General features: G+C 34.4%; 1 protein-coding gene and 1 pseudogene across 2 annotated transcripts in view; one reads left to right on the top strand and one right to left on the bottom strand.

Annotated features, from left to right (window-relative positions):
• The window catches only part of AGBL4 (AGBL carboxypeptidase 4), a gene marked incomplete at both ends in the record, with an annotated part of 1,136,473 nt that overhangs the window by 257,827 nt on the left and 866,364 nt on the right, over positions 1-12,282 (top strand).
• Positions 7,127-8,053, bottom strand: LOC308261007 (heterogeneous nuclear ribonucleoprotein A1-like; annotated as a pseudogene). The gene has a single exon. The product of its transcript is annotated as a heterogeneous nuclear ribonucleoprotein A1-like (transcript).

Genomic DNA, 12,282 nt, shown 5'->3' with positions numbered 1-12,282 from the left:
AGGGAATGATTCACCTAAACAGATATATCAGATATAGTGTGGCAAGTTCTAAGAGGTATGCTTTAGGTGCTATAAAAAGACAAGAAGAAAGGTTGGATCAGCTACCTGGAAGGAATGATTACTGTGGCATGTTGAAGGAAGAGTTAAAATTCCCAGGTGAAGAAAGGGGAGAATTATGTTATTCCTAGCAGAGATAACACAACATAAAGCAATTTAACATTTCTAGGGGTTTACACAAGTAGGAGTACAGTACATTCCAGTTTGATATTGAGCAACAGGTTAATAGTACCATGTTAATATTTTTTATATTTGTGTGCTGTATATTATGACTGTATATGATGGTAGACCAGCTCTTCTATGCATGCTAGGAGGATGGACAGAAGACTTTATACTATGATTAAATCTAATGAAATATTATCAATAATTGGCTCTATTAAAATGAGTAATGTATTAAATTAAAAATGCTTAGGAAGTCTTTTTAAAGAATTGTTAGTAATATTATCATCTGATATTTTATTAATGGGATTATTGTACTTTTCACTTTTTTAATTAAGAAAAGTTGGAATAATGTCACAAATAGTGGATAAACCACTAGACAACCTAACCAAAAAAAGAGAAAAATCAATTCAAATAACTAAAATTACTTATAGATGAAAATGGAGGTATTATCACAAATGGCATGGAAATCCAGACAGTTATCAGAAACTACTTTAAAAGATGACAATCTAACAAAATGGAAAACTTAGAAGAAATTCACAATTTCCTAGACATATACAACCTTCCTAAACTGAACCAAGAAGATACAGAAAATTTAAACTGACCAATAGCAATAAAGATTTTGAGGCAGTAATAAAGAGCATATCATCAAACAAAAGCCCAGTACCAGATGGTTTCTGAAGTGAATTTTATAAATCCTTTATACAAGAGCTAATCCAAATACACCTCAATATATTTCATGAAATAGAAATAGATGGGACTCTCCTAAATAGATTCTACAAAGCCAGCATCCTGTTAATAACAAAATCAAATAAAGACAGCTTAAGAAAAGAAAACTATAGACCTATATCATTTATGATCTTAGATGCAAAACTGCTAAACAAAATACTAGGAAAACACATTCAAAATCACAGAAATAAAATCATATACTATGACCAAGTAGGTTCACATCAGGGATATAAGGCTGGTTTAACATATGAAAAACAATTTATGTAATTCATCACATAAACAGAACTAAAGAAAAAAATCACATTATCATTTTAATAAATGCTGAAAAGGCATTAGAAAAAACCCAAAAACCAGCCAGGCGTGGTGGTACACGCTTGTAATCCTCGCACTTGGGAGACTGAGACAGGAGGATCGCATGGGTTCAAAGCCAGCCTCAGCTACTTAGTGAGGCTTTTAGGAACTTAGTGAGACCCTGTTTCCAAATAAAATATAAAAAATGCCTGTGAGTATAGCCCAGAGGAGGAAAGCCTCTGGGTTCCAGCCCCAGTACCACCACCAAAAAAAAAAAAAAAACCTAAAAAAAAAAAAAAACCAACAACCATTTACGTTAAAAGTACTACAGAGAATTGGAATATAAGGAACATACCTCACCATAATAAAGGCAATCTACAATAGGCCTACAGATAACATCATATTATATGAGGGTAAGAATCCCCCCTAAAAACAGAAACAAGACAAGGATGTCTGTTTTCACCACTCCTTTTCAGTATAGTATTTGAGACTCTAGCCAGAGCAATAAGGCAAGAGAATGAAATCAAAGGAGTACAAATAGGAAAAGAAGAACTAAAACTATCCCTATTTGCAGGTGACATAATATTATACTTAGAAGACCCAACAAAGTTAACCAAAAAGCTTATAGAATTAATCAACAAATCCAGCAAAATATCTGGATACAAAATGAATCTTAAAAATTTAGAAACCTTCTTGTATGCTAACCATAAATCCACTGAAAAAGAAATCCAGAAAACACTCAGGATATCCCACAAAAAATACTTTGGAATAAACCCAACCAAGGAGGTAAAAGACTCTAAATAGAAAATTATAAAACATTAAAAAAAGAAATCAAAGACCTTAGGAGATTGTACATGTTCTTGGATTGGTAGAATAATATAATCAAAATAGCCATTCTTAAAAAAGTGATCTGTACATTCAACACAATTCCTTTAAATTAGCAAAGTCATTCCTCAAAGGTATAGAAAAAAGCAGTTCTTAAATTCATTTAGAACAGCATCAACAAAATAGAATAGCAAAAGTAATTCTCAGCAACAAGAACCATACAGGAGGCATCACGATTAACCATATGCAGAAAAATGGAAATAAACTCTACTTTTTCACCCTGCACAAGAGTCAATTCAAAATGGATCAAAAACTTGGAAATTAGACCAGAGACCTTACAGCTCCTTGAAGAAGGCATAGGTCCAACACTGCAATACATAGGCATGGGTAAAAACTTTATCAACAAGACCTCAAAGGCACAAGAAACTGAAAGGAGGATCAATAGGTGGGATTGCATTAAAATGAAGAGTGTCTGTAGAACAAAGGAAACTATCAAAAACTCAACAGAAAGCCAACAGAAACTCAGCACTAAGAAAACAAATGGACCAATAAAAAAATGGGCAAGTGAATTAAATAGACACTTCATGAAAGAAGAAATTCAAATGGCCAATAAATGCATGAAAAAATGCTCAACATCATTAGGAATCAGAGAGATGCAAATCAAAACTACCCTGAGATTTCACCTAACTCCATTTAGAATGCAATCATTCAAAACAGCAACAAACGCTGGCAAGGGTGTGGAGAAGTGGGAACTCTCCACATTGCTGGAAGGATTGCAACTTAATGCAACAACTTTGGAGAACAGTATGGAGGATCTTCAGAAGAGTGGGAACAAACCTAACCATATAATCTAGCAATACTGCTTCTGGGTATCTACCTAAAAGAATGGAAACCCACCTACCAAACTAATGCATGCGTATCTATGTTCATAGCGGCACAATTCACAATTGCAAAACTATGGAACCAGCCAAGCTGTCCATCAACAGATGAATGAATTACAAAACTATGGGATAAATGCACAATGAAATTTTACTTAGCCATAAAGAAAAACACAATTACATCATTTACAGAGAAATGGATGGAACTGTAGAACATTATGCTAAGTGAGATTAGTCAGTCACAAAAAGTAAGACATCTGATGCTCTCCGTAATATGTGGAAGTTGAGGAGAAAATGGTCATAGGAGGAACTCTAGACTAAAAAGGAGATACTGTAGATGAGCAAATAAGGCTATCCAACTGAGGAGGATGGAAAGAATGAAGAGGGAAATTCCCTAATGCATAAGATGTACATTAATAAACATATCAAAGTCAATCACTAAGCCAAACATGAGAAGGAAGGAAAGGGAAGGGAATGGGGTGGGAAGTGGGTAAGGGCTAATTGGGTGATGTATGCATGTATGCCTCTACCATCCTGTACTCCTTTAAGATGTACAACTGCAATGCAATAAATATTTTTTAAAAGATAGTAGTTAGCTGTATTTTGTATTTTTAGAACTAAGACTTAAGAAAGTCTTTGGAAAAGATAATTAAGCCAAGCCAACCTCAGTAAACTGATAGGAAGGAATGTAAAATTTTGCATGATCCACATCATGTGTTACTGACAGGAAAAGACAATTTAAACCCAATATATATTTTTAGGCTGTTATTGTACTGCAAAAATTGTAAGAAGACTAGGAATTATTGAGCTATAGTCAGTTGCCTGAATTGTATAGGATATTAAGAGTTGGAAAATTGTAGATCCTAGAATTATTACTTCTAAGTAATAATACCTCTAGATAATTGAGAGTGTGCAGTGATCCAACCACAATGCCAGGTACTCTATATTAATTGTTATATGTAGTTTGTATGTAAAGTCTACAATAGGTAAGCCTTTTCCCATTTTACTGGAAGAAACTATATTTTAATACATGTTTGAAGGCCAGACATGGTAGCGTATACCTGTAATGCCAGCACTTGGGAGGATGAGACAGGAGGATTGCAGCTTCCAAAAAACCTCAGCAATGCAGTGACACTGTCACCAACCTAGTGAGACCCTTTTAAAAATAAAAAAATAAGAAGGTCTGGGGTATAGTTTGGAGGTAGAATGCCCTTGGGATTCAGTCCCCTCCCATCACAAATACATATTTGACTTGTGTTTTGTGTAGTATGATGTAAGCTGAACTTTAGATAAGTGGAATCATTTTCTTAGTGGTTCCTCCAAGGATATTTATTCTGTACCTACATATAGTAGATTTGTTATGTCATAAACTTGGACCACCTTTAGTAGTATTACTCTAATAAGAAAAATGATGCCAATTTTTTCATTATGCTAAGAACATAACTGATTTATGAAGATTGGGTTCAGTTTAATGTTATACAAGGCTAGGAACTTAAAGGCATTTGTTAATTAAAAGAAATTTAGTTGAATGATTAAAATGATACTTAAAGGTCTGGTACATTAAAGAACACTGCCCACTCTGGGTACATAAGAAGTTAGCATAAAATTAAGGAAAACAAGATGTTACAATTAAAGTTGTTCAATCAAAATATGCATTTGATTTCCATTTAATATGTTTTTAAAGTGGAATATAAGTTTCTGATTCCTTTATACTTTTATTTTCAACTATACTTTTTCTATAACTCAATTTCTCTTAATTGCTATATAGTATCTATCCTTTCCCTACTTTGGATTATACATTTAACAAACATAGAGTTCTATGTGCTGGGCCTGGTGCTAGGATTTAGAGTTGAACAAGATGTTATCCTGGCTGTTTAGAAGGTACTGGTGTAAGTGGAGGGATCGACATGTACACAATAAGCAGAACAGAATGCAAAGTGCTGCAGCTATTTAGTGCACAGATTGTAGGAGACACAGATATAGAAACTATTACTTTTTTGTGGAGAGAAAAAGGAAGGTATTTCATAGAGGAGTTGGCATTTGAGTCGGGCTTTGAAAAATAAATAGGGGTTTTTCCTGTTGGAAAGTAAGAAAAGACTGAGGGAGTAATATGCAAAAACATGGAAAAAATGAAAAGATAAGATATATTTAGACTGGCTTATTGCAACACATATAGAGTTTATAGGGAAAATAAAGAGTAATCTGGAAAGGTAAATTGGCGCCAAATTGAGAAGGACTTTTAATTGTATACAAATTACTTAAGCATTACTCAAAAATAGTTTTTCTTGGAATACTGAAATTCAGTCTATTTTTTCTTGTGTTATTTGGTTTGCTTTGACTTTCTATTAACTTTTCTTCCTTCATGGTTCATTGTTCATAATAAATTTATAACAAAGTTAAAATTCAAGATTATGCAAAATCTGTCTTCAAATTGTTTTTTAGCCATACTTCTTAACATTTTTCCTAATACATCTCCCTCCCCCCATGAATCATCCACTTCAAGTGACTGGTTAACGCACTGCCTCCTCAGCACAAATGTGCTTTTTGTACCTCTGTGCATACTGCTTTGCACACTTAAATTCATTTATTCCTTCTTCCTGTCGTTCACTTCACCCACTTTGTCAAGGTGCAGTGGCTCCCCTTGGGCCACTCTCAGCCTTCCTTTCTTTTTTTATACATTCCACTAGAAGCCTTACCAATGAAAGGCAAGGCCAGAAAAAAAAAGAAAAAAAAAAGAACTGTTGGTGAGAGTTGTATATAAATATGGGGCTCCTAGGACTATGTCCACGGGTGCTTGTAATGCAGATTCTCTCCTGAGGAGTCCAGGGGGAAGAATTCAGGAAGTAAATGAGAAGACTCAAAGGCTAAGAAAAGAAAAAATGCACATTACTAGAATAGAGGCCAAAGCCAAGGACATTGAACAAGTGTAAAAAGACTGCCAGGCAGGAGTCTGAGGTAAAGTCAAGCCTGGTCAGGAACTAATGGAAACAAAACCTGCCTTTGCTAATGTTTTCTTACATTCTGATCCAATAATGAGTTCTTAAAATAAATTTTGAAAAGTAACTAAATATATGTTGTAGAAAAATTACATGTATAGATAAACAGAAAGAAGAAAATACATATATTCCTATATCCATGAACTTACATATAATTGTTAATGTTTGGTAAATTTTCTTTAAAATATAGATATATATATAATGGTTTCCAAAATGGAAATCATACTTTATAGATTTTGTTTTTGCTCAAGCTCCTATTATGAGTATCTTACCATGGGAATAAATATGGTTTTACAAGATAGCTTTGTAATGGCTATATTGCATTACTTATTTTTTTTAACTAAACATTTATAATTTGAAATTTAGGTATATATAATTGTATATAATTTTGGATACTGTTCATTGAATCAAGGGGCATTCTACCTCTGAGCTACACCCCAACATTCTTTATGACTATTATTTTATTTATTTAATTTTTTCTAGTACTGGGGATGGAACCCAGGGGCATTCTACCTCCATGCTACACCCCCAGTCCTATTTTTATTCTTTATTTTGAAACAGGGTCTCAGTAAGTTGCAGAGGGCCTCACTAAGTAGCTAACGCTGGCCGCAAACCTGCGATCCTCTTGTCTCAGCTTCCCAAGTACTGGGATTACAAGCATGCGCCACCACACCTGGCTACTATTATATTAAATTTTGAAAGAGAGTCATGCTAAATTCCTGAAGCTCTTGCTAAGTTGCTGAGGCTGGCCTTGAACCTGCAATTCTCCTGATTTAGCCTTCCAAATACCAAGTACTGAGATTAAAGGCATGTTCCATCACACATGGTGTGTGTGCGCGCGCACACACACACACACACACACACACACACACACACATACATTATACATATTGGAGTTATTCATTTTCATAATCAGACTATCACATTTATCAATCAATAGAATGGGTTCAAAAAGTTAATATTAAAACACTGTTGGAATGCTTTATGCTTTTCAGAGTGCAGAAATGAAAATAAACTGTTTACAGGAAGACACAAATGCAGTCCTCACATTCTTATATGTATATATTTTGCTCATTCATATGGGTATTGTAAAACATGTTTTCTTCGTAGAAGCTATGCTCTGCCACCACTGTGCTTGGCTGAGATAACAAAGCTGTTGTAACATGTAGCTTTCTTGTCATTTATTTAGCTTTACTCTGTTGCTAAGCTTTGTTTCCTGGAATTACTAAAATCTCTGGCCACTGCCATATTATTGCTGCTACAGGAACTGCCATGGCCATCTTGGTTTTGTGGTTTAGCAAAATATTGGCCTCCACTACCATAGAGGACAGAGTCTGTCTCTTATTCCCTACCTTTGTGGGTTCAAAATTTGAAGACTGATTGTTGTCATTGTCAAAATCATTGTATCTTCCACCACCTCCTAGATGGCTTCTAACATTACCAAACCCATTGTAGTAGCCTCCACTGCCACTGTATTCACCAACATCATGCCTGCCACTAGAGCCATTATAACCACTGACATTTCCTCCATGACCAAAAATGTCATTGCCACCAAAACCAAATTCACCAAAGTTTCCAGAATCACTGGGCAACCTCTTTGGCTACACAAAGCACTAGTCATCTCTTGCTTTGGCAGTGTTTCTTTCCCCTCTGAGTTGTACTCATTCACAGTATGCCCTTTGTTTCTGAATGATAATCTTACCCATGGAATCATGATCCTCAAAGGCTACAAAAGCAAATTCCCTCTTTCCCCCCCCACCTTCTCCATCAGTAATGATTTCATTTGCTTCAATTTTCTTATACTGTTCAAAGTAATCTCATAAGTGATGTTATTTAGTGTCTTTTTAAATACTATTGACAAAGATGTTTTTCTACTAGGTGGGCACCTGGTCTTGAGAATTTTCTTTTGAGACAGCTCTCTTTGGTGCCACAACTCTTCTATTCCTTTTGTGTGGCCTTGCATTCATGGCTGCATCCACTTCCTCCATGGGGGCATAAGTGACAAACCTAGAGCCTCTGCAGTGCTGGTATTGGATCTCTCATAACTACACAGTCTGTGAGTGTTACCTGTTGTTGAAATGGCTTCCCACATTCATCAGGTGTGCAAAACTCAGCCATCCCTGAAGAGATTCCTCAGCTACCTGAGCTCTTTAGGAGTTTTTGAGTTAGACATGAAGGTAGTGGGAAGAGAGGCTAACAATACTTTCTCCGCAGTGTCCATGGGCAAAAAGAAGTAAGCTAAGGAACATATACCAGGTTATTATATTGTTATATTATTTTGACTCTGAACAACACTATACTAAGTCATCCTTAAACAGATACATTTATCCACATCTTTAATTATTTCCTTCAAATACAGTTCTCAAAGTGTAAATACAAATGATTTGTTTTAAAAATATTTAAAAATGTATTCTGTCAAATTGTCCTGTAGAAGTATTTGTATCACATTATACTATGAAATATCCAAACCCTTGACAACATTACCAATTATCTCACATCTTTACCATTTTGTTAGCTAAAACATAGTAATTTTATCTTTAAAAATTTTTGCCTTTCTTTAATTATTACTGTGTTTGAATATTTTTGTATCTTCATTTACACTTTCTTGGTAAATTGAATTCACATTTTTCACTCATTTTGCTAATTACTAACTATAATTATCAGTTTGCTTTATTTATTTTATTCCTGGGGAAAAAATGATATTTTCTAGTATATGTGTATATTGCCTGATAAAACCTAATATTACTGGCTTTTTATTTAAAAACTAAATGCAAAAATTTAAACTATAAAACTAAACCCTACAAACCACATACAAACAATTAGAAACATATACACATATAAAACTTTCATTTCTTTGCTGACAACTATCTCAAGCAACAGAATTTCTAGTAATGTGATATGCAGCAGAGATTGCCCTAGGGGCTCAAAGAATTTCTTTTTAAGATAGGACCATGACCAAAATTACTCTTTCCACTTTAAGTACTCAGTATTCTTTTTCTTTGTTATTTTATGTTTGTATTGTGTTTATAAATTGTGCTATAGCCTAAGGAACTCAGACACTGGAAATACTTCTAAATGGAGAACATACACATACATGAATATATCACTGTGAATATCACTATCAGGTGTACAATTGTCTCAGTTGTACAGCTAAAAGTCATAAATAAAATTTTAAAAATAAAATGAAAGGAGAATATCATATAATGAAAGCTAAATAAGAATTTTTCTGGGTTGTAATTACTAGAAAATTGGTAACTACTAAAAATATTTAAAAATTTATTACTAAAATTTGTTCTTCTGAAACATTATTATATTGAAGTGAATTAAAAGTTGATAGAAGAACCACAAGTGCTGTGTGCATGTCTGTTTCTATTTAGAAGGCACCAATAAAAGTCATCAAGAAAAGGAAAAAAATTGCTGCGTGTGGTGGTACATGTTTGTAATCCCAGTACTTGGGAGGCTGAGATAAGAGGACCACACGTTTGAGGTTAGCCTCAGCAACTTAGTCTGGCCCTCTGAAACTTAGTGAAATCCTGTTTCAAAAATAAAGAATAAAAAAATAGGAATGGGGATGTAGTTTGGAGGTAGAATGGTCTTGGGTTTAATCTCCAGTTCCACAGAAATAAATTTAAGAAAGAAAAGGAAAAATAAAATTAATATAAAAAATTCAACAGCAGATAAAAATATAGCCCACAAATGTCATATAGTCACTTGTCATACATTCTGTGATCAGTTTTCTTGCTTTTCTTTTTGATAATATTCTTTTTTGCTGTTGATGTTTATGATATTTTAAGTAAAACCAGTAAACCCTTTTGTTTGAGTTGCCTGATTTGGCATTATACCTAGAATTTTTCTCATGTAACTATACAGTCATCAAATTTCATTTTAATGCTTTTCTGGTTTTGTTTTTTTATAGTATTCTTTATTGTATTTGTAATTCATATTAATATATAGAATGAGGTAGAGTTTTTTTTCTTTCCAAATTGTGTATCCAGGTGTTCTTAGTCATCACTGACTAATCTGTTCTTTTTGAACTGGTTTCAAATGCCATCTTTATAACGTATGGGACACTTTTCTACACTTGGGTTAGTTTATCAATTTTCTACTTTGTTTGATACATATAATGTACTACTTCATATACTATCATTTTATAAAAGTGTCTGTATCCAGAACGGAAAGACATTGAACAGTGTATTCTTAAAGTTTCTGATTCATCCAAGTCTGCTTTATTTCCTAGTTATTAGCCACCTCTTATCAGTACCAGGGAATGAAAGTAATAGCTATTCAACTAAATTTTGTGATTTTTTTTTCTTGAAATCTCGGGCCAGAGAATTTTGTAGGTACAGAAAGTATTATCTCTTTTCCATTATCTCATTGAGCTATTGACTTATAATCCACTCTTTGACAATTAGAAATTATGTCAATATCATAACTCTTCTTGCCTCTAGAAAGAGAAACTTGGCTTACTTGTAATGATGGAAATATTTTACTTATTTTTGCATTTTAATAATTTTTGGTATCTTATTTTTATGCTTTTATTAGTACATTACAATTATACACCATAGGGAGGTTCAGAGTGATGCCTAAATACATGTAAACATCACTTGTTAATGTTTTAAGCACATATTCTTATCCTTGCTTCAGTGTACAAGATGGTAGAGGCATAGATGAACACATCAATTATTTAGCCCTTCCCAAATTTCCACCCCAATGTACATGATGTACCTTTTTAAAATCTCTGGATGAGTGGTTGGTTTAAACCTGGTTTTGTTACTAGTAAATGTATAGTTACTATACTAATAAATTAGTATTAGTATTATTTATTATTACTGAGTAGGGCAAGTCTGAAAGTATTTCTAGGTTGAAGCAAGGCTGTTTGCATATAGAGAAGTGGTGTATGCTCCTAGACACTGAGCACTGAACTCAGTGTTAGAAACCCTATGGATAGGGCTCTTCATGTGCTGGAGAGGCTTGGTGACTGGAAAGGACAAAGTTATAGGGCACAGGTCTGCAGTTCCTGCTACTTGTTAGGGCCAGAGCGTTGGGCAATGATTATAGAAGAGTGCAGTACGTCACCTAGCATTTGGATCCCTTTTCTTGAGCGCTAAAAATATGAATTAGTTATTCGCATAGAGTATATATACTCTATGTGCCTTCAGTAGTCAGGGTCAGGTTGTATTTGTTTCTTATCACAGGTTCTGGCACATAGTTAAACTAAACAAATATTACTTAAATGAAAGAAAGTTTATGTAACTTCCAAATATATATAAGTGTCCTCAGAATCAATGTGTTGAAGGCTTGGTCCCCTGCGTGGTACTATTAGGAGGTACTATGGACTCATAGGAGGGAGTGGGGGCTGGTAGGAAGTCCATAAGTCATTGTGGGGAGCCCTCAAATGGGATTGTAGGACCTCTTATTCTGCTTTCTGTCTCATGAGGGATATAGTTTGCTCTGCTATATGTGTTCTGCCATGATGTGCTACTTTGTAGAAGCCCAAAACAGTGAGGCAACTGGATCATAGACAAGAACCTTTAAAACCATGAGCTAAAATAAACCTATTCTTGCCAGGCATGGTGGTATAACCCTGTAATCCCAGTACTTGGCTGAGACAGGAGTATCACGGGTTCAAGGCCAACCTCAGGAACTTATCAATATTCTGTTTCAAAATAAAAAATATGAAAAAAGGTCTTTGAGATAGAATACCCCCAGATTCAATCCCTAGTATCAATCAATCAATCAATCAATCAATCAATAAACAAGCTTGTTTTCTTTATAAGTAAATTGTCTCAAGTATTTTATTTTAGTGAGAGAAATCTAACACATCATTAATTTAATATTTGCTTTCTTCTCAATCAATGCTGAATTAAAGTATGAGCATCTCCTCAAATACCTGGCTGCTTCTTGATTTAGATTTAAAAAATGTACTTCTCTTTGCCGGGCGTGGTGGCGCACCCTTGTAATCCCCGCGCTTGGGAGGCGGAGACAAGAGGATCGCTCAGGTTTGAAGCCAGCCGTGCTGGCTTAAGAGACCCTGTTTCCAAAAGTAAAAAAAATAGGTCTGGTAGTATAGCCTGGAGGTAGAAGGGCTTCCAGGAACCCCAGTACCACCAAAAAAGAAAAAAAAAAAAAGAAGAAAAAAAAAGAAAATGTACTTCTCCTCTGTTTTTATCTTTAAATTATGCCAGGATTAAACAGGAAATTCCATTACTGGTCAATTAGATACCATACACATTGTCAGACACGGAGTATAAGTTTTGTTTCTCTTTTGGATAAAATAACTACTGCCTTGTTATAACTGATGTTCATGGAAAGAACTCTGTCATATTGTATGTTCCAGATTCTTTGTC

Source organism: Muscardinus avellanarius (assembly GCF_963383645.1).
Source record: "Muscardinus avellanarius genome assembly, chromosome: 3".
NCBI lineage: Eukaryota > Metazoa > Chordata > Mammalia > Rodentia > Gliridae > Muscardinus > Muscardinus avellanarius.
The sequence above is the reverse complement of the archived record's forward strand: the minus strand, read 5'-3'. Positions and strand labels throughout refer to the sequence as shown.